We start from the raw sequence: 23,903 nt of genomic DNA, 5'->3' as shown, positions 1-23,903 counted from the left end.
AAGTGGGGTGTTAAAGTCCCCTACTATGATTGTGTTACTGTCGATTTCCCTTTTTATGGCTGTTAGTATTTGCCTTATGTATTAAGGTGCTCCTATGTTGGGTGCATAAATATTAACAATTGTTATATCTTCTTCTTGGATTGATCCCTTGATCCTGATGTAGTGTCTTTCTTTGTCTCTTGTAATAGTCTTTATTTTAAAGTTTATTTTGTCTGATATGAGAATTGCTCCTCCAGCTTTCTTTTACTTTCCATTTGCATGGAATATCTTTTTCCATCCCCTCACTTTCAGTCTGTATGTGTCCCTAGGTCTGAAGTGGGTCTCTTGTAGACAGCATATATACTGATCTTGCTCTTGTATCCATTCAGCCAATCTGTGTCTTTTGGTTAGAGCATTTAGTCCATTTACATTTAAGGTAATTATCGATATGTATGTTCCTATTCCCATTTTCTTAACTGTTGTGGGTTTGTTATTGTAGGTCTTTTCCTTCTCTTGTGTTTCCTGCCTACAGAAGTTCCTTTAGCATTTTTTGTAAAGCTGGTTTGATGGTGCTGACTTCTCTTAGCTTTTGCCTGTCTGTAAAGGTTTTAATTTCTCCGTCAAATGTGAATGAGATCCTAGCTGGGTAGAGTAATCTTGGTTATAGTTTTTTCTCCTTCATCACTTTAAATATGTCCTGCCAGTCCCTTCTGGCTTGCAGAATTTTTGCTGAAAGATCAGCTGTTAACCTTATGGGTGTTCCCTTGTGTGTTATTTGTTGTTTTTCCCTTGCTGCTTTTAGTATTTTTCCTTTGTATTTAATTTTTGATAGTTTGATTAATATATGTCTTGGCTTGTTTCTCTTTGGATTAATCCTGTATGGGACTCTCTGTGCTTCCTGGGCTTGATTAACTATTTACTTACCCATATTGGGGAAGTTTTCACCTATAACCTCTTCAAATATTTTCTCAGTCCCTTTCTTTTTCTCTTCCTCTTCTGTGACGCCTATAATTTGAATGTTGGTGCATTTAATGTTGTCCCAGAGGTCTCTGAGACTGTCCTCAGTTCTTTTCATTGTTTTTTGTTTATTCTGCTCTGCAGTAGTTATTTCCACTATTTTATCTTCCAGGTCAGTTATCCATTCTTCTGCCTCAGTTATCCTGCTCTTGATCCCTTCTAGAGAATTTTAAATTTCATTTATTGTGTTGTTCATCAGTGTTTGTTTGCTCTTTAGTTCTTCTAGGTCCTTGTTAAATGTTTCTTGCATTTTCTCTATTCTATTTCCAAGATTTTGCATCATCTTTACTATCATTATTCTGAATTCTGTTTCAGGTAGACTGCCTATTTCCTCTTCATTTGTTAGGTCTGCTGGGTTTTTGCCTTGCTCCTTCATCTGCTGTATGTTTCTCTGTCTTCTCATTTTGCTTAACTTACTGTGTTTGAGGTCTCCTTTTAGCAGGCTTCAGGTTCGTACTTCCTGTTGTTTTTGGTGTCTGCCCCCAGTGGGTAAGGTTGGTTCAGTGGGTTGTGTAGGCTTCCTGGTGGAGGGGACTGGTGCCTGTGTTCTGGTGGATGAGGCTGGATATTGTCTTTCTAGTGGGCAGGTCCACGTCTGGTGGTGTGTTTTGGGGTGTCTGTGGCCTTACTATGATTTTAGGCAGCCCCTCTGCTAATGGATGGGGTTGTGTTCCTGTCTTGCAAGTTGTTTGGCATAGGGTGTCCAGCACTGTAGCTTGCTCGTCGTTGAGTGAAGCTGGGTCTTGGTGTTGAGATGGAGATCTCTGGGAGATTTTCACCGTTTTATATTATGTGGAGCTGGGAGGTCTCTTGGGAACCAGTGTCCTGAACTTGGCTCTCCCACCTAAGAGGCACAGCCCCGATGCCTGGCTGGAGCACCAAGAGACTGTCATCCACATGGCTAAGAATAAAAGGGAACAAAATAAGAAAGAAAGAAGAAGATATAATAAAATAAAATAAAGTTATAAAAATAATTATTAAGAAAAAAAATTTTTTAAGTAAAACAAACAATGAAACAAAAAAAACGGACAGACAGAACCCTAAAACAATTGGTAAAAGCAAAGGTATACAGACAAAATCACACACAGAAGTATACACATACACACTCACAAAAAGAGAAAAAGGGAAAAAAAAATATATCGTTGCTCCCAAAGTCCACCTCCTCACTTTGGGATGATTCGTTGTCTCTTCAGTTATTCCACAGATGCAGGGTACATCAAGTTGATTGTGGAGATTTAATCCACTGTCCCGAGGCTGCTGGGCTGAGATTTCCCTTTCTCTTCTTTGTTCGCATAGCTCCCGGGGCTCAACTTTGGATTTGGCCCCGCCTCTGTGTGTAGGTGGCCTGAGGGCCTCTGTTCTTTGCTCAGACAGGACGGGGGTTAAAGGAGCAGCTGATTCAGGGGCTCTGGCTCACTTAGGCCTGGGGGAGGGAGGGGTACGGATGCGGGGCGAGCCTGTGGTGGCAGAGGCTGGCGTGACATTGCACCAACCTGAGGCGCACCGTGCGTTCTCCCGGGGAAGTTGTCCCTGGGACCCTGGCAGTGGCGGGCTGCACAGGCTCCCGGAAGGGGGGTGTGGATAGTGACCTGTGCTCTCACACAGGCTTCTTGGTGGTGGCAGCGGAAGCCTTAGGGTCTCGTGCCCGTCTCTGGGGTCCGCGCTGATAGCCGAGCCTCGCACCGGTCTCTGGAGCTCCTTTAAGCAGCGCTCTTAATCCCCTCTCCTAGAGCACCAGGAAATGAAGAGGCAAGAAAAAGTCTCTTGTCTCTTTGTCAGCTCCACACCTTTTCCCCGCCTCCCTCCCGGCTAGCCGTGGCGCACTAACCCCTTCAGGCTATGTTCACGCCGCCAACCCCAGTCCTCTCCCTGCAATCCGACCAAAGCCCGAGTCTCAGCTCCCAGCCCCGCCCGCCCTGGCGGGGGAGCAGACAAGCCTCTCGGGCAGGTGAGTGCCCGGTCGGCACCGATCCTCTGTGCGGGAATCTCTCCGCTTTGCCTTCCGCACCCCTGTGGCTGCACTCTCCTGCATGGCTCCGAAGCTTCCTCCCTCTGCCACCCGCAGTCTCCGCCCGCGAAGGGGCTTCCTAGTGTGTGGAAACCTTTCCTCCTTCACAGCTCCCTCCCACTGGTGCAGGTCCCGTCCCTATCCTTTTGTCTCTGTTTTTTTTCTTCTTTTCTTCTTTTGCCCTACCCAGGTACGTGGGGGAGTTCCTTGCCTTTTGGGAGGTCTGAGGTCTTCTACCAGCATTCAATAGGTGTTCTGTAGGAGCTGTTCCACATGTAGATGTATTTCTGATGTATTTGTGGGGAGGAACGTGTCTTACTCTTATGCGTCTTACTCTTCCGCCATCTTGAAGCTCCAAGTGTAAACTCTTAAATGTGTTGGCCTTGTTTGTTGGTGAAAAGTTGGTATTTCCCCTCTTCTTAAAAAAGCATTTGTAAATAACATTTGTAATATTTTATCTTAAAATATTTTATAGCTCTGGAGATGGGTTCTGTTCAGAAGCCTCTGGATCTATCCAAATGTGCTCTCTGTGGCAATGGGGATTTGGCTTTTGTTTGTGATGTGCCGTTAACTTACAGACCTTTCACCTTTCTTCTGTGTTTTCCATCCTGCAGCTGCCAGATTAGGTTCTGTGAACTTTGTCCAATATATTGTAATACTTTTGTTCAAACCTAGATCTTGTCTCATTCTGGGTTTGAATTGTCTGTTGGCTTAACAGCCGTGTTCATTATACTGTGTTTGCTCTCTTGAGTTACCCAAACCAGCTGTGCCTACTGCTGTTTGCACAGGCTCAGTGGGAGACAAAGGCTGTCACATTGCAGGTTAAACTAACGCTGGAGCTCTATCCAGATTCAGACATATAGTGCTTTTTAGTATATTTGTCTCTGGTCTAAAGTTTTAATTTTCTATATATTATGATGTTCTCACACCTTAAAAACCTTTCTGACTGGGGAGAGATTGCCCCTCCCTGGGCTACCCAGTTCTTAGAGATAGCAAAGGGTCAGTGGGATCATACCTTTGATATGAAAACTAATCAATCCAAAGTCTTAACCTCCTGCATCTGGCAGATTCACACCACGCCCGTATTTCCCCTCCCCTAAGTCATCCCAGGGCCTGCTACCACGCAACCAGAGACCACCCCTATATAGACCCTAAAGCCCCACCTGCAGGAATTATTCAAACTAACCAATCTTAGAACTGTTTATTTTCCCCTGCCTTGCCTTTCCCACGGAAACCCCTATAAAGGCTCTGGCCAATCCCCCTCGCTCCTGCTTTCTGCCTCCTGACCACCCAACTACCCTGAGGCTTCCCCATGGAGCCCTGCATGGCCTGGTGTGCTTCCTGTTCTTAGGACCTGTGAATATAATAAACTTTTGTTTTCCTGAGCCTCTCCTATGTTTCCACTTATGGCCACACCTGACTGACCATCCCATAAAAGAACACAGAACAATTTGTATTTTAACTGTTAGTGTCAACATTTGATAAGGGCATGTTGGGGTCATTTAAAACGGATCATCTTTTTGCTTCCATACACATTTCCTCTGACAGATGATGGATTAATGATTGTTATGTATTTTCATCCAGGAGTGTCACTAAATTTCCTTGGTTCATCTCAGTGCTTATCTTATTTGTCAGGAAGTACTTCTTGATATCGAACCCAATCCCTTCCTATTGCTACCCAAGGCAACCGATTTTCCCTGGATCTCTGCCTTAATAATTAATTTTCTAGAAGTATTTGAGATTCATCTCAACATGCCAGCTCAAGAATATTCTTCCAGGTACTGCTCTCAAAATTGCAAATGAAACAAAACCTGCTGCCCTTAAGATATGTATTAAGTGTTCAAAGAATACAACTTTAACCTTGAAAAGAATGTTAAGTGATGAAAAAATAGCAATAAATGCATGCTGACTGCCACTCTCCTAAAAGCTCCTTTTATGCACTGAATTGGCTCCCAGGGAATTGGATCTTATTTTACAGTGTGATGAGGAACGTACCCATAGGTTTTAAAGTAAGACTGACATATATACACTCTACCAAATGTAAAATAGATAGCTAGTGGGAAGCAGCCGCATAGCACAGGGAGATCAGCTCCGTGCTTTGTGACCACCTAGGGGGGTGGGATAGGGAGGGTGGGAGGTAGATGCAAGAGGGAAGGGATATGGGGATATATGCATATGTATAGTTGATTCACTTTGTTATACAACAGAAACTAACACAACATCGTAAAGCAACTATACTCCAATAAAGATGTTAAAAAAAAAAAAAAGTAAGACTGACCTAGGGTCATATTGGCCGCTGCCACTTACCAGCTGTCTGATCGATCATGAGGCCATTATTTCACGTCTCTGAACCTCAGTTTCAGCATCAGTAAAATAGGGATAATAGTAGGTGCTTTATGGAATTGTCATGAGGATCAAATGACACCATCAAACGGAAACTACCTTGGAAATGGCAGGTATTCCACAATATTAGTTTCTCTCTGCCAGGATTGTTGATGCAGTGAGACTGCCAGGTTATATGTTGGTAAATATACTAAATTTAATTATTACAAAACATCATTAATTAAATCACAATTTGTAGTTGTTCAGACAGGGCTAAGCAGAAGTTAATTTTTTTTTTTACTAAGAAGAGGGGCTTTGCTAAGCAAATTTTTCTGTCAGCCAGAACGGTGATAGGGAGAAAAGTTAAGCTACTTAAAGCTTTTAGAATCTCCTATTTGCAAATAGAGAGAAATAATTAATTAAAAATAATTGTTATCTAAGTCATTGAAAGGGTTGGGGAAACAACCTACTTAGTAACATTTGCCACTGGTTTGTGTACAGTTATCTTCTGTGTGATTTACAAAGGCGTGCCTCCCTTAAAACTTGTCTCCATTTCAGACATTTCATCAATTAAGATGTGCTTTCCTTTCAATTAATCTGAATCCATAAGTTTCTCTAACACTGAAAAAGTGGAACATTAAGTAAAATGCTATCCATCTTCACCAAGATTGTGGGAAAGAACTTCATTTGCTTATACTAATTTGTGCTGTGGTTGCACTCCTCTTTCCTATCCCTTCATTAATCCATTGAACAATTATTAACAGCCAATCAGTGACCTGGCATGCAATTACAGAAGAATTTTTCTTCTGGCATCAAGGTACAGAGATAAAGCTTGCCTTGTGTAGTGGTGAAAATGTGCTTTCTCCCTCTCCTTGGGAATCCTGGTCAAATGCAAGCACTGGTAGATACCAGATTTAACTAGGTATGTAATGTCATCACCTGCATGTTATACTCCATCCTTTGAATGAGTAAGGACAGGGCAAGAATTAATTATTGCACACTGGTCAGAATGGCCATCATCAAAAAAAAAGTTTACAAATAATAAATGCTGGAGAGGGTGTGGAGAAAAGGGAACCCTCCTACACTGTTGGTGGGAATGTAAATTGGTGCAGCCACTATGGAGAACAGTCTGGAGGTTCCTTAACAAACTAAAAATAGAGTTACCATATGATCCTGTAATATCACTCCTGGGCATATATCCAGAGAAAACTCTTAACACCCCAATGTTCATAGCAGCAGTGTTTACAATACCAAAGACATGGAAGCAACCTAAATGTCCGTTGACAGATGAATGGGTAAAGAATATATAACAATATATAATAATACCTATATATATATACCAGTAAATATATATATATAACAGAATATTACTCAGCTGTAAAAAAGAATGAAATAATGCCATTTGCAGCAACATGGATGGACCTAGAGATTATCATACTAAGTGAAGTAAGTCAGAGAAAGACAAATATCATATGATATCACTTATATGTGGAATCTAAAATATGATACAAATGAACTTATTTACAAAACAGAAATAGATTTACAGACATACAAAACAAACTTATGGTTACCAAAGGGGAAAGGGGGAGAGAGGGAGGGATAAATTAGGGGTTTGAGATTAACAGACATACATTACTATATGTAAAATAGATAAACAACAAAGACCTACTGTATAGCACAGGGAACTGTATTCAATATCTTGTTAACCTATAATGAAGGTTATAATAAAGAAGAATCTGAAAAAGAATGTATATAATATGCATATGTAACTGAATCACTTTACATCTGAAACTAACACAGCACTGTAAATCAACTCTACTTCAATAAAAAATTAATTTAAAAAAAGATTTAATTATTTGACTTTCAGAAGTGAATACAAGGATGACCCAGCCCTTCAGTAAGGCCAGTCAGTCACTGGTGATCACAGGTAATGACCAGGGATCTGTGGGGTCATGTGCCTGTGCTCAGCATAAGGTGAAGGTCTGACCTCAGCCTCAGGCTTGAGGATACACTGTAGGTCATTATCATTATTTAGACTTTTTCAGGATGCAATTACTTGTTGCATGTTTCTGTTGCCACTTGCAAATTTAACCATTATTTCTTTGCTTGTTCAGCAAAGAAATTACTATCAGAAAATGATTAGAAATGACAACACTGAGTTGGATCGTGCTCTTTGCCTGTCCATCCTGATGGTACAATTTTGATCTTTTCTTCACAAGATTATCCAGATATGTGTAACCAGAAAGCTACCATAACCTTTTGTTAAGGTCCCCAGTGACCTCTGTCCTGCTAACTGGAATGATTAGTTCTCAGTGTTCATTGTACTGGGCTTGTTGACAGCATTTGACACTACAAATGATTCCTTTCCTCTTGTTCTTTATTTTCCTTGACCATTTTAATCACTTGTTTTCTGTTGTGGGTTTTAAGCTCTTCACTTTTATACTAGATCCATCAACATCTTATCTGGCTACTGCGGTTGCATGAAAAGAACATTTTAACATCCTCCTTAAACTCAATTTTTCATTTTGTGTTTATTGCTGTTAAGTTATGCTGTTATGGAAATGTAATTCTGTCCCCTTAGGTCAGTCCTTAGGAAATTTTTGCTAAATTTGAAAGTGACTGTAGAAATTGGTTTTTTGTTTTGTTTTGTTTAGTTTATTTTTTTGCGATATGCAGGCCTCTCACTGTTGTGGCCTCTCCCGATGCGGAGCACAGGCTCCGGACGCGTAGGCTCAGCGGCCATGGCTCACGGGCCCAGCCGCTCCGCAGCACGTGGGATCCTCCCGGACGGGGGCATGAACCCGCGTCCCCTGCATCGGCAGGTGGGCTCTCAACCACTGCGCCACCAGGGAAGCCCGAAATTGGGTTTTTAAAATATTCCTCTGTCTTCTGCTTTATCATTGTGTCTTAATTCTTCAGAACTAAGAACCTACTTAGTAACACTCACCACTGGTTTGTGTGCGTTTAGCTTCTGTGTGCTTTACAAAAGCGTGCCTGGTTAAAACTAGTCTGCATTCCAGACACCTCATCAATTAAGATGAGCTTTCCTCCTTTATTTTTTTACCTTGTAGTTTTCATAATATTTTGTTTAATTATTTTTCCCCTTTGATGTAGAATCTACTTCTTTGTCTTAAACTTCGTAACTTATTTCCACTTATTTCTCTAGTTCATCTGCTTCCAGATCTCCTTATTTCTTCTTGGGATCTGTAATTTGAGACTTCTTTGATAATTTTTTTAATATGTAGTCTCACACTTTTAAAACATTTTTCTTCTCCCCAGCCAGCTTGCCCCACTGTTCTTGTGGTGATATTTCCACTTATTTCAGCTTTGCCTTAGTCTGAGGAGGATGGTCCAAGTTGATTCTTATCTTCTCATTGTGTATTTAAATCGTATCTATTCTTTTCAGTGCCGGCTTATGAAGCCTATTTTGCTCTCCAAAGTTTAAAAAGCTGACGAGTAGGCATGGTTCTCATTCCTGTCTCAACCAAGAAACTGGAAAGGGCAGACTGAACATGGTGCATCTACTTCTACTTCGTTACTTCCGTTTACGTGAAAGCCCCTTGCAGTCCGGTGTTTACAAGCATCATCCAGTGAATCCGTTCTGTGAAAATTCCCTCATGGCTTCCTCTGGTCCTTTTAGCAGTTATTTCCTCACCTCCTGCCTACCTGAAGCTCTCTACCCTCACCGATTTTTTCCCCCAGACTTCCCTCCTGCTTCTCTTTTTCTTTTTGGACTAATTCGTGGGCTTCTTTTCCTTTGCCTTCTCTAATCCTTCCTCCTCTCCAGGGCTCTGTCCTTGCTCCTGTTTTTTTTGTTTGTTTTTTTTTCATTATGCATTATCTTCCTGGGCAAACTCATCTACTCATATTCATTTAACTACCTCCACTATTCTGTGCAGTTTCTTCTGCCTTGAATGTTCCCCTCTCTCTCCCTGTTCTTTTCATCCTTCAAAACTCCTCTTAGTTATTCCTTCCTCCAGTAGGGTTTTCTTCAGTCCATAAATTGGACCAACTGTCCCCTCCCCCACCCATAACACTTGGGGACGCCATTATCATACCACAAATTACATTATAATGAAATTATCTGTGATTTCCTTGAGGGTAGGAACTATATTTGTATCCTTGTGCCTAATAACAGAACTCAAGAGCTTCCTGTGAGGCTTGCTTTTCTCTAAATGAGACATAATCTTCTTCATCAGCTATCTGAGATTGCATTTCAGCTCAAGAAAAATTTGTAAAAATTATACTCCAGATCACGTTTTCTTTTGTTAATTTTCTGTGGATCTCTGATAGGGTATCATTTGCAAACTAAACCCCCTATCCACTTCCTAGTTCTACCAAGGCTGCTATCATATATTTATGTGGCATGGCTGTGGTTTGACTTCAACCATCACCCATATGCCAATGACTCCTAAATCCTTTTTTGTAGCCCCGACTGCTGTCCTAATCTGATTGTTTCTGTACATCTTACCCCTTGTATGCAAGTGTTTCTTGTCCTCATGGTACAGGGTTCCTAGTGCTGTGAGGTCTCCAACACCCAGGACATGTCATTCAGGGTTGATGAGGAGGAAACTACTCTCTGATTTCTCATTTGGATGTAGTGTGTAGGTTTAGGGAGGGGAGCAAAGGAGTGCTGGTTAGGTTAGCATAGAAATGAAGTAGCAGAATGAAAAGGTGGCTCTATCAGTTTCCTATGGCTGCTGTAACAAAGCACCACAAACTTAGAGACTCAAAGCAACACAAATTTATTCTTTCATAGTTCTGGAGGTCAGAAGTCTGAAATCAGTTCTGTGGGCTAAAGTCAAAATGTCAGCAGGGCCGGTTCCTCCTGGAGGCTCTGTCTGAGGGGAGAATCCATTTCCTTGCCGTTTTCAGCTTCTAGAGGCTGTTGGAATTCCTTGGCTCCTGACTGTGTCACTCCAACCTCTGCTTTCACTGCCTTCTCCCTTGGCTCTGACCCTCCTGCCTCCGTCTCATGAGGACCCTTGTAACTACACTGGCCCTATCTGAATGACGCAGGATAACCTCCCCATCTCAAGATCCTTAGTTTAATCATATCGGCAATGTCCCTTTTGCCATATAAGATAACACCTACAGGTGCTGGGGATTAGGACATATTTGAGGGGCCATGATTCAGCCTACAGCAGTGGTCCGGGGTCAGGGTGGAGATACAAGCAAAAGTCTCGCCACTTATAGTGGATAGAGATCCAGAATCATTGACTTTTAGCAGGTGTGAGGGTCATGGGGTGTGTGTGTGTGTGTGTGTGTGTGTGTGTGTGTGTGTGTGTGTGTGTGTGTGTTTGTGTGTGTGATGGAAGAAAAAGTGTTGCTATTAATGCTGTTTCTAGGTAGTAGAAAATTAACAATGCCACGGGGAAAAATTCTAGATAGCTTTTTTGTGTAAAAGTAAACCTTAGAGTCATTTATATGAACTGTCTCTGATTTATGCCTAAATATCTGACAGCAAAATAATATTTTCTAACTAATTAACTTGTCAGATTATCATTTAAGTTTTGTTTTTAGCTCTTTTTAAAAATAATTAATTAATTTGTTTATTTTTGGCTGTGTTGGGTCTTCGTTTCTGTGCGAGGGCTTTCTCTAGTTGTGGCAAGCGGGGGCCGCTCTTCATCGCGGCCTCTCTTGTTGTAGAGCACAGGCTCCAGACATGCAGACTCAGTAGTTGTGGCTCACGGGCCCAGTTGCTCCGCGGCACGTGGGATCTTCCCAGACCAGGGCTTGAACCCCTGTCCCCTGCATTGGCAGGCAGATTCTCAACCACTGTGCCACCAGGGAAGCCCTAAGTTTTGTTTTATTATAGTATGTTCAGGTGTCTGCTTCCTACCTGAACAAAGTAGGAGGTGTTGTCAGTAGCTCTGATGATCTCTCTTCTTAATGGGACTTTGAGCCTGGGCTTCAGGACTCCGAGCAGAGGAAGAGGGAGATGTTTATAGCGTGCTTGTTTCTCTTTCATCCCTTTTTCTTTAAAAGGCGGTGTAGTTAAGGGAAATGACTGGTTAATGAAAAAAAGTGGGAAGAAATTCCTTCATTTGAGTAGCTTGATAGCCATATAAAATGCATGTACATCGAAGCAGAAGGTCTGCTAACAAGGCAAATGGAATTAAGGGGATCATTGGAAGATGTCTTAGTTTGATTTCCCCTCCAGAAGCAAATTTTGAGGCAGGCATTTGAGTAGGCAAATAAGGATGTGATTACTTTAGACTGTCTCTGGGAGTTGCTTAAGGAGGACAGCTGGGCATTTATCCATCCAGTCTCACTCTCCCCTGGCTGAGAACCAACCTGGAGCTTTCGTCCCCTGTGCTTCCTGGCTGCACATGCAGACTGTAGGGCCTCAGCACTGGGGAAGGACTGGAGGCAGAAAGTTGGAAGATACCTAGGAGAGCACTGTCAGCCCCAGGGGAGTCTGCACCCCCTCCACCAGTCCCCCAGTTGCAGCAGAAAGCAGAGGGGCGGGCAGGATGTAACGCAGGGTGCCAAAGGAAAGACCTCTACTCTAGCCTATGATGGCATCTGTCTATCAAGAAAAAGATACTGAATGTTCCTAATAGAACAGGCTTGGCACACCCATTAATAGAGCTGTCACCTCCCAAAGCCTCTGTTCCCTCATGTGTGAAATAAGAGCAATGATTCCTCCTTTTTAGGACTGTTATGTGAAATAAAAGAGATAATGTATGTGACATGTTCTGCATGGGACCTGCCTGTACCCACAAATGAGAAGAGCTGTGCTAAAAAGAAAAAAGAGACAGCAAAAACCAACCAAACAAAAACAGAAGAAAGAGAAAGGAAAGAAAGAGGAAGAAAAGAAAGATTATCAATTGTTATGTGAGATATCTGTTAGGAGATACAGTCACGCATGTTCGTATTTCTTGCCAAATAATGTTTGTGACTGTTTCACAGCTCAGGGCTTAGAGTCACACATGTTTCACTCGAGTCCCCAGCCCTGAGTTCTTTCTGCTCCCCGACTCCACTTTCCATTTTTCTGGCAGAGTTTCTGACTTCAGATGCACACAGGGTGCTTTAGGACCGGCAGCATGACCCAGCCAGCCTTGTGGACAAGGGCCCAGCCCAGCTCTAAGGGAGGAGTTCTGGCTTCTTACCCAGACCTCAGGTAACGGAGATGCTCTAGGTCATCGACCAGGTTCTCATGTAAGGTCCAAATCACCACTAGGTAGTAAATGCCCTTTTCGCCTTGGGGTGGACATTCGCATGTTCACTGATCCTTGGAATACAGATAGTACTGAATCTCCCGTGGGCCGGCTGACCCCAAGACCCATAAAGAAAGTTGGTGGAGTGGTCCAGGCTGATTTCAGGCTCAGTGATGCCAGAAACACTGATGCTGGGGGCACAACCTGCTCCTGATTATATGACACTGATAAGGAGCTGCCAGTTCAGAAGGCCAAGTCACTGGCAAAACCTGCAAAAAAGGAGTTGTACAAGCTTTGCAGTAGAAACAAATAGAGGCTGCCAGACCAGCCATGTCACCACTTCCCTGGAATAGGAAAAGCTGAAGTCATGGCCAGAGCACTTGACGTCCTGGCTGCAGAGGGACACACCCATGCCCCACACATGCACACGGGTGCTGATGAAGGAAGATTTGGGCGCAGCTATTTTCATGACCGTCTCAGAGAGAAGATGTAGAGCCAAGACTCCATAAAGCTCCAGTGGGATCCATGTTGCTAATCGTCTTGCTGCACAGCTTCCCTTGTGTGCCTTGTGGGAGGTGGCACGTTTTGATGAGTCTAGATCAGGAGACCTGAGCTCTCCTGACTGATTAAAGCAGGAGCATGGACTCTTTTCTGCTTCCTCTTGTGATGATATGAGACGAAGAGAGCCCTCTGATGACGGGAATAGGGCGGACGTGGGGGAGGGAAAGGCACAGGATCTACCCTGAGCTCGGATGCTTGAGGCACCCTAACCTTGGGCTTCCTTGGTCATGTGTTTTAGTAAGATTTTCAAAGGAGACTTTGACTACAGTTGGTTAAGAGCACTGTCTCTTTCCACTGTGATTGCCTTTACCCTCACGTGGAGAGGTGTTGGCATAGCCAGAGGCATTTTGGGGATCAGTCAGGGGAAGCTGAGTTGGGGACACATTTTATATGGGCTTAATAAGATATATTTATGTGATTTTACAGTCACTTCCATATATACATGTATCTGGTAGTTAATTACTAAACATATATTATTATGCTAAGCTATTTTTCAGTTATTAAAATTTGTAATTTCTATAATATGCTTTTCTCATTCTAAAAAATATCCCCATTTATATTTAATTTTGTTTTATAATTTGTATTTATTTAAAAAGGGCTTCTGGGCTTCCCTGGTGGCGCAGTGATTGAGAGTCTGCCTGCTGATGCAGGGGACGTGGGTTCGTGCCCCGGTCCGGGAGGATCCCATCTGCCGCGGAGCGGCTGGGCCCGTGGGCCATGGCCGCTGAGCCTGTGCGTCTGGAGCCCGTGCTCCGCAATGGGAGAGACCACAGCAGTGAGAGGCCCGCGTACCGCAAAAAAAAAAAAAAAAAAAAAAAAAAAAAGGGCTTCTAATTGTATAAGCTCAGACACCACAAACCTGGATCTGCCCTCCTACACCCCCGTACAAGGAAACACCCGTCCCTCCCTTGCTCCCTCCCTCCCTTCTTTCCCTCCTTCCTTCCTTTGCCTCTCCTCCTCCTTTTTCTTTTAGAGCCTATGGCCTTACAATATTTACCTGACTTTCTGATTTCTCGCTCCTATTTCACTTTCTCATAGAATCGAGGGGAAAACGTTTTCTGTATATAAGATTTTAAAGAATGGTTTGACAACCCAACCACCATGTAAAATGCTGTTCCCATAAAAGAGTGTGCCCTGTGTTATAAACTGCGAACTCAGAAGGACCTTCTGGATGATCTGTGGCCTACACTGTCTGGCCTCTGCTCTCTGTTCTAGCTCATTCCCTACCCTCCTCTGAGGATACCCTGCAGGCCTGCCCTTTGAAGTCAGGCCCCCAGGCCACATTATCTTCCACAGCCCTTTGTTTCTGCATTTAATATTCCTTGCTTGGCTTCTCTTTATTCTTCTTTTACTAAGAATGCTAACAAACAAAGTGGTCAGGTTTCTTAATCCCAAGTAAGTAGCAAATAGCATGTTACTATCCAGGGAAAAGTTTCAAGAGGCAGTCACACTGAAAATTGCAAGAAATAAAGTCTCGAAAGTGAATAAAGAGACAGGAAAAAATAAAACACAGAAAACTAAAATAATAATACAGTGTTCTGAATCTGTAATATAGGCTCATTTCCTTTCGGAGCAAACAGGTGTTTACATTTCAAAGTGCATGAGGGCAGCAACATGGATCAGTCATATTCATGTGACTAACATGGGCGTTTGGTATACAAAGTGCAGAAAATGTGAAAAATTTTCATCCAACAAGGTATATATTCTAAAGTTTTTTTTTTTTTTTTTTACAGAATCTCTGTGGTGCAGGAGGCTTACATAATTCTTCAGTAATGTTGATCAAACAACATGGTATTTCATTAAATTGAATCTGGGGGAAGTGTGGCATTATGGTTATGACTGAGATTTGATGTCAGACAAGCCTGGTCATAAGTTCTGGTTCTTCCACCTAATTAGCTATGGACCGCTCTGAACTTCATTTTCCTTGTATAAAATGCAGATCATCATCTACCTCGTAAGATCTTGGAGAGATTGTCCATTTCTTAATTCATATCTGCTAAGGATTCATAGAACAGTTGCCATGTGAAGCTTTTTGCAGGATCATTTTCCATTCGGTTCCTGGCTCGTCATTCAATTTGCAGCCCAGCATTGCAAGAGTATAGCACTTTGTCAGCTGCTTCGGCATTAATAGACATGAAAATATTTGTTAAAATATGTTCCTTGTTTTTTTAGGTTTGTTTTCTTTGATGTGTTTTCTTATGGGAATAATGGGAGAATAAGTTGCACTCAGAATAAAATCCAAACTCCCTTTGGGCCCTGCCTACCTCAGTCAGCTCACCTATGCCCCTCTGAGCTAAGCTCAGATACTTAACGTCTGTAAACGTCAGAGTCCTCATTTTTAAAGTGGGAATGGGCACCCATAGAGATGGTTCTGTTGATTAAATTGGATAACTCCTGTAGAGAGCTTAGCTCAATACCTGCACATGGTCAGTGTTCGAGAAAAATTCTTTCCTGAGAGTCCCTGTAAACCACATTCATCTTTAATCAGATCCTGTGGTCATAGAGAGCTTTGGATGTGACCAACAGAAATAAATGGCAATTACTGACTGGAGCCTGAAAAAAATAGCTTATAGAACTGAGGCAAGAGCTGACTGAGGGAAGAGGCCTTGGGGGCCTGCAGGAACCAGGGCAACTGAGGGTCTTCAAAGCGAGAACGAGTGAGTAAACCATCCTGTGAGGTGCTGCGCTGCTGACCGTACAGCCTCTTGTCCTGTCGCCCCTGAATGCCCATGAGGGAGGTTCAGATGGCCCAGCTCGGGTTTGGGCCCTCCCCCGTGGTAAGAAGAGTGAAGTCTGGGGTTGGCCGCCCCACCGAAGCCTTGAGTACAGGACGCTGGACAGACAAAACTACCTATTGTTCTCCACAGACCTATAGCTGGGTGTTTCTGAAGACCTGCTAAGCCAATTTCTCTCAACTGACTTCTCAACTTCCTCTTTGTCAAAATTTAATTGCCTTTTATAAGAACTCAACCTCATTTCCTCCCATCTTTCTAGACAGTCATTCCTTTTTCTGAGTAACTTCTATGATGTTTATTCACTCATACATTCATTTAGTAAACAGATATTTACTGAGCAACTACTAGGTGTCAGTTTCTCTTCTGGGGGCTGGTTTACCTCAGTGAACCCAAGAAATCAAGGACATACCTGAGTTGGGGGGGGCAGACAACCAAACAGAAACAAATAAATAGATGACATAAAGTGGCAACAGGGCTAATGACAAATCACTAATGAGAACAACCATAAGACAGGGAAAGGAAGGAGTGAGGAGTGTGTGGAGGTGTTGCTCAGATTGGGTATGCATGTTTGGATGAGTCTGTCATTCAACTGCTCCCATTCTGATTAGTTTATTTGCTTACTTGTCTGTCATAAGTGACTAGCTGGCTTGCCCTGTCTAGCAGGTGAGCCCCTTAGGGGTGAAGTCATGTCATTCATTTCTAGGGCTAGCCCCTGCGTCACTGTGGATGCTAAATTAGTGTTTGTTGAATGAATGGATAAACACACACCCCTTATGTGTGGCTATTGGATGACTGTATTTTTCTGCTTGTGAGCCAGCCAGCCTTTCTCCCAAGAGGGGCATCGCAGGTGGCTTGGAATTCCTGCACTCGTCAGTTCTCTGTTGTTGACTGACCAGTTAGCTGAATAAGGCATTTCTCTAACCCCCTATTTAGGGGATCTCTCTTCTCTGGAATCAGGTTGGTTTCTTTGTGCTATTATTGTTTTTATTTTCTCATAACGTGCCTTTTGAATTTACGACCAGGTCTGAGAAAGAAATGAGAAAAATATCTATTCCTCACAACTTGAGCCCCAGAGTCATGGCACCAGAGTGAATCATGGCATCCGAAGGAAGCTCAGGAGAGCACCTAGCCCAAGTGAGGTTGTGCCGTGAGAAACAGGGGCAATAGCAATGGTCCTTTGAGGGAAACTGGATTCCTATTAAATTTGCTGCCTCCATACTTAACGTCCGTGTTTCCTGAAGTGGAAAGTACTAAAGTACTAAATTAATCCTCATTTAAGTACTCAGTCTAAAAGTAGAAAACAAGACAATGAAGTGCTTTCAAATATTTTTATTAAACATTTGTGTAAAGTAGAGCCAGTGTTGATTACACAATGTTCAGACGTGGCCTCCACCCTAGCAGGATTCATGGCTTTTTACTTCAGACCAGTGAATGGACTGCCATTGACACAGCTCTCTGGTTGTGATGGTAGCTGCGTTTATAAATGGTCAGCTGTGCTGTGAATATATTTAGCTTATGCTAAGTGCCGCTGAGAGGATGAATATCATCTGTTTCCAGTTGAATTCTGTTTTGGAGCACGGTACATTTTTTTCTAAATGAATAAATATTAAGCCTTTTTCACTTCCAGAGGAAAGTTAGGGTTAGATGCTGAAATTCAAATTACTAGACTTATTAAATCAAATTAAAATGAAATGTAAAAATCCATTTGATTCTATGTATAAGTACTTGTCAGAATACACTGCTCAGTGAAAATGCCATGTTTTGGGTAAACAATTAGATACCAACACTAAGATCAGAAACCATTTCATTCGTTGTTAGCATGAATGGATGGTATGGCTGACTGACCAGGTAGTTAGAAATAATGGTTAAATGGTGTTGGTAACTGTACAATATCTTCATATAACATTTAAAACCTTTTAAAGCAGTTTTTATCCAAATGTTTTCAGACTTTCATATCATAGACCTTGAAATTTGTGTATGCAAACCAAAATATATACGGTGACTATTTTAAGCACTATCACCATTAAAAAAGGATTCGCTTCAGCCTTCTGAAAAAGCTGATTTGGCTGGCCGTGTTCATTTGTTCAAAAACAATAAACTTCCTGATAGAGATCTTAAAGGAAAAGTAAGAACCAACTTGAAATGGATGTCAAAAGGGATTTTAGAGTGATTACATACATTCTCGGAGTATAGAGATCTAGTGATGCTAAGTGACTGCTCCAAAGTTAGCCCCCTGCTAACTAACGGCCACACTGGGGTTAGACCCCAGGATTCCTGACTTCCACACCTGTGTTCTTTCTACCTTATCCTCTTGTCTCCCTGACATGATCGTTTGAATTAGCAAGATACGCATGTAGTCTACAAAATTTCTCTTCTGTTTCTGTTTCAATGAAATCAGCTATTATATAAACAATGCATATATATACCCTGTGGATTATTTACACCTGCTTTCCCATGTGTCCTTGCCCCTCCCACCCCACCTCCATCATTTTCTTATCAATCTCTGAGAAAAACTAGGTAAGATAGGCTGTTTCAGTGTGCCTCTGTGAGCAAATCAATGAGACTTGTCCAGTGGCATAGAGAACAGGCAGAGCTTTGATAGCTCTCGGGTGGTGTCCTCTTCTCCTGGTCTCACCCAGCTGACTTGGATGCCAGCGACAGGCTTGGTTTTTAATGGCCTGTCCACTCTGACACTAAAGAAAGCCTTTGGGGCCCTATGTCTGGTCAGCTCTGGTAAACTGCTTATTTATTTACCTTGACACTTTAACTCAGCATCTGTGTTTTGTTTTCAGTAAAATCTGAAGCTCTGGAACAGAGTTAACTATTATATATTTTAAAATGTAAAACACTGTGAATTCATTTGACTTAATTCCACATCTTAACAGTGGAAAAGCCTAAAATATCACTTTTCAAATTGTAATGCGCTTATATGTTAACAAAGTAACTCTGAGATAAAGGAAAATATACAAAAACCATTTCACAGATTTTTTGTTTTAGTTAAAAAGAAATCATGCTTGGAAAGATTACATTATATTAAGCCAAAATATCTTTTAAATATCTATATTATTAAAATGTACAGATTATTGTAGTAAGAAAAAATTAAGAATCTGTCTTACATCAGAACTCTTATATTGCCAGAACTAAAAATAGCATAATAACTATTATTTGTGGTACATCCAGAGGTTCAGTATTGCCTGAGGGTCCTTACCACTGAAATATATTGCCTCTAACTATGTTCAAAGGGACAAATCTCTTAACTCTTTGGTAAAGTTCCTAGTTTTGCTTTAACTGTGTTCAGTTCCCTGTTAAATGCTTGGAGGAATATGAGTCCTTGGTTTATTGACTGAGATGCATTTTGCAATGATTAGTACAACATCAAATACACAGAAATTGGTAGAATATTATTTTTTTCTAACATGTCAGTTGGAACATCTTTTCTTCTTGAATTACTCCAATTAATTCTTTTTAATAAAAAGGAGGATTTTTAGAAACCCCCAAATTCTGCATTTCTTGGTATTTATTCCTAATACAAGTAACACTCTGATATTTAAGAATTAAATGATATGAGTTGGGAATTTTTTTTCTTTTTTTTTTACAGATCTCCCAAGAGGGCTTTGACCCTGTTGATAGTTTTGAAACTGTAGTAGGTAGACTAATTAGATTGTCTAAAAACTAGTGTTCCCAGAGTTCTAAAATACACTTTTTCTCAAAGAGAGGTTATAAATGCAAGAAACACAATCTGAGAGACCACCCCCTCCCCGTGTCCGTTGGCGATGGGATTCAGCAGACCACACCCCCTTCTTCCTAGCCTTCTCAGTCAGACACACTGAGCCGCACTCCTCACAGGCTCCCTCCCATACAGCCTCCTCCTGGCTAACAACTTTGATCATTCCTTTCTTCTGAACTATGAATCTAACCAATACATTACTCTCACTTATTGACCTATTTATCGTGATTTCTTATTGTTACATTATGGCACTGTGTCTGCTAATTCTTTTTGGAATGTACCTAAACTTTGGTACATCTAAAAGGAGGCTCATTTGGTGCTTGTTCTGAAGTGCAAAATGAAGACCCGTGTTCCTGACTGTCCCTTCCCTTGGATCTGTATTCTCTTCCAAGGAGTTTATAAATATCAACAAGAGGTCAATGCCAGACTCCCCATTTCTGCCTCTGATGCCTTTTCTAGGCAAGTCCTTTCTGGAGAGCTCTACCTCTACCCCACTTGCACTCCCTTCCCCAAAAGGGTTGTTGATAACTAAGGCCAAGTCATGGGATGCCTCGCAGAGTTCTGCCAGTAAATATGTGGGGATAAATGACCTTTAAAAAATCCTTTAAGATTTTTTCATTCAGCATATTTATTTTGCCTGTTTTCTTTTAGATCATCTCAGCTTTGGTCCCTTGGAACCACCCACTAGCGACAGTCATAAAGTAAGTATACATTTTAAATTTTCTTTCAGTTGCTGTAAATGGAAATCTCAGTTTTCAGTGGTTTTCACCAGAGACAGTTTCATTCAAATATTTTATCAGTGAATAGTAGTATAATAAATGGGAGTTTTGGGGCTTCCCTGGTGGCACAGTGGTTAAGAATCCGCCTGCCAATGCAGGGCACACGGGTTCAAGCCCTGGTCCGGGAAGATCCCACATGCTGCGGAGCAACTAAGCCCATGCGCCACAACTGCTGAGCCTGCACTCTAGAGCCCACGAGCCACAACTATTGAGCCTGCGTGCCTAGAGCCCATGCTCCACAACAAAGACAAGCCACCACAATGAGAAGCCTGCACACCATGACGAAGAGTAGCCCCCGCTCTCCGCAACTAGAGAAAGCCCGCACGCAGCAGCGAAGACCCAATGCAGCCAAAAATAAATAAATAAATTTATGAAAAAAAATGGGAGTTTCATATACAGGAAAGATAATAAACCCTCTCTTTAAAATTTGTGAAAAGGATAATGGATAGAAATTAAATAAATAAGGCACTGCTTATCACTTTTGAATATTGCCCATAGCATAATAAAGTATATCTGCAGCCACCTAGTGGAGTGTTTTTTATGTACCATCTTCATCCCAGGCAGCTGCCAGAGTCCTCTCAAGGGGCACATTACAACAACTTCTTCTTCCATTTTAAACTGGGCCATGGTCCAAGAAGTATCTCAAATGGCATTAAGCACCAACTAACATCTGGCAGAGGTTAGTTTAGCACCTAATAGGCACATAATAAAAATTTGTTGGAGAATAAATGGGTGGATTAATTAATTCATCAATTTTATGCTCTTTGAGGTCCTCACTAGTGTGAGGCAATGTGGTGCACTGGTTAGTGCCCCAAATCTGGAGGCAGATGCTTGTGTTCAGGTCCTGGCTCTGCCACTTACTAGCTTCATGACTTCTGTCACAGGTCCAACCTTTCAGTGCCCGGGGTTTTCCATCCACAAAATGGGGCTAATAAAACTACCTCTCTTGTTGTTGTTGTTGTTATGAGGTTATTACAAGAATTAGATGAGTGAATATTTACAAAATGCTTAAAATAATGCCTGGCATGTGGTAATCTCTATAAAATGTTTGTTGAATAAATTAAAATATATTAAACATATAGGGATATTTTGAGGTTCCAGATTTAGAGATTGAAAAACTGGTTTAGCCTAGAAGCAATAATGCTCTAGTAGCAATAAATATATCTACCACTCAAATCCTGGTTTCAATATTATTTCCCAATAAAAAGAACCAGAGAAATGGCTGATTGAGGACTGGGGCAAGAAATGTACAAAATGAGCCTGGAGTATCTTATAGTGCCAGAAAGTAAGGAAGTACTAAAAGAAAAAAGGTAAAACAAAAACAAAATCTCGTAATGATGACTGTGACACAATGTATGTTGAAAGGATATAGGAGCCAACTAAAAGTTCTCCCAGTGGCCAAAATTAGAACAATTTGAACCATGAGATAAATAACTAGTATTGAGGTATAACCCAAATCTGATAACTATCTATTCTGATATAAATAAATGATTGGATAAACATATGAGGAAAATAGACAAATCTCTTATGCAGAAAAATTCCAAATAATGTATGTAGATACTCTGCTTTATGGGAGGTAAAGCATAACTCTGGATGGGGCTGCACAGAGTTTCTTTCTTCCAAAGAGCACAGTATGGAAAGAGAGTGAGATTTTTTTTAAAAAAAGAGTAACTTACGATAGAGAAACCTGACAAACACTACCTCAAGCCAGTCAAGGTTAACATTAACAGAGATATGCCATATTGATAGTAGGTATCCTTCACGTCATGTGAGATGAGAATGGCATTTGACCTCTGTGATCTTCCTCCCAAAACATATTACCCCAGTCTAATCATGAGAAAAACATAAGAGAAATTTCAATAGAGGTGCATCCTACAAAACACCTGAATAGTCCTCCTCAAAACTGCCAAGGTCATCAAAAACAAAGAAAGTCTGAGAAATTGTCACAACCAAGAGAAGCCTAAGGCAACTGGCCAGCTAACTTGTAAGGTGGTGTCTTGGATGGGATCCTGGAACAGAAAAAGGACATTAGGTAGAGACTAAGGAAATGTGAATAAAGTATGGAGTTTAGTTCATAAACATGTATCAATATTTGTTCACTAATTGTGAAAGATGTACCACCCTAATGTAAGATGTAATAACAGTGGAAACTGGGAGCGGGGTATACAAGAATTCTCTGTTCTAGCTTCACAATAATTCTGCAAATCTGAAACTTTCAAAACTAAAAACTTTATTCTAAAAAATTATGAAGTATGCACATTAAAAAAAACTGGTTTGAAGGTATACTCTCCAATTTTCAAGTACCAAGATAATAGTTTTTTGAAAAATGTTGAGTTCAGCTAATTTATGTTTTGAGACTCATACATGGATAATTATATTCTGCATTAAAGTTTTTGTTTTTTTTTTTTTTTGCGTTACACGGGCCTCTCACTGTTGTGGCCTCTCCCGTTGCGGAGCACAGCCTCCAGACGCGCAGGCTCAGGGGCCATGGCTTACGGGCCGAGCCGCTCCGCGGCATGTGGGATCCTCCCTGACCGGGGCACGAACCCGTGTCCCCTGCGTTGGCAGGCAGACTCACAGCCACCAGGGAAGCCCTGCATTAAAGTTTTGAATTGGACAGAGGTGTACACATCTATAAAGCTTTAGGTTATATTTCTGCTGTCCTCAAACGGAGGAAGAAAATAGCACTGGCAACACAAACCTTTTTGCAAGAATAATTGTTATTGGAGTTTGAAGTGGATTGTCAAATTTAACAGCATAACAAATTTAGTGGCGTAATACAACATGTAACCGTTATCCTGCAGTTTCTGTGGATTGGGAATCTGGGTGTATCTTACCTGGGTCCTCTGCTTAGGGTCTCATAAGGGTATAATCAAGTTGTTGGCTGGGTTGTGTTCCTTTTTGGAGCCCGATTTTTTTTTTTCTTCTAGGTTCACGTGGTTGTTACTAGGATTCACTTGAGGTTGTAGGACTGAGGTCTCTTGTTTTCTTGCTGGCTGTCACCTGCAGTGCTCTCACCTCCCAGGTATCACTTAGGATTCCTTGCCATGTGGTCGATTGCTTCTCACAGGCCTTGTCACAACGTGGCAGCTGACTTCAAAGCCAGCAGGAGAATCTCTGACCCCAGTCTGCTAGGACGGAGACTTACATAGTGTAACCTAATCAAGGGAGTGACTATCCCCTATGGCTTTGCAGTATTCTCTTGGCTTGGGAGCAAGTCACAAGTTGTGCCTGCACTCAAGGGGAGGGGATCATCCTAGGACGTGTCTCACTGGGCAGTCACGTTGGGGTGTGTCCACTACAACAGGAGAGTTTTGAAACCGACACAGGCAGCTGGGCATAGAGGATCAAACCAAATAAAAGGAGAACAAATCAGAAATGCTTGCTTGTTGCCTTCAAGCAAACTACAACTTGAAGTAACTAAATAAGTTTCATCCCACCCATCCACACACAAATACACAACATTATATTGAACTTGGATGACTGTTTTTAAACTCTGAGGAGTATTTGAAGATGAAGGAGTCAGAGAAATATATTTGGAGATAGCTCATAAATACATCACCATTTTCCTGATTAGGGTGTTTTTTTTTCCTATTCAGTGAAGAAATTCGC

General features: G+C 41.7%; 1 protein-coding gene across 4 annotated transcripts in view; it reads left to right on the top strand.

Moving 5' to 3' along the window:
* Positions 1-23,903, top strand: part of NCALD (neurocalcin delta) — a 439,862-nt gene that overhangs the window by 228,049 nt on the left and 187,910 nt on the right. For 2 of the 4 annotated variants that reach the window (XM_032610470.1, XM_032610476.1), the window contains exon 3: positions 20,164-20,213. The gene's annotated coding sequence lies outside the window, so the exon portion shown is untranslated. Of the gene's footprint in view, positions 1-7,190; positions 7,254-14,783; positions 14,842-20,163; positions 20,214-23,903 lie in introns of those variants that run through there. The other 2 variants (XM_032610471.1, XM_032610472.1) reach the window with 2 other exon arrangements.

Source organism: Phocoena sinus, chromosome 17 (genome assembly GCF_008692025.1).
Source record: "Phocoena sinus isolate mPhoSin1 chromosome 17, mPhoSin1.pri, whole genome shotgun sequence".
Classification (NCBI taxonomy): Eukaryota; Metazoa; Chordata; class Mammalia; order Artiodactyla; family Phocoenidae; genus Phocoena; species Phocoena sinus.
The sequence above is the reverse complement of the archived record's forward strand: the minus strand, read 5'-3'. Positions and strand labels throughout refer to the sequence as shown.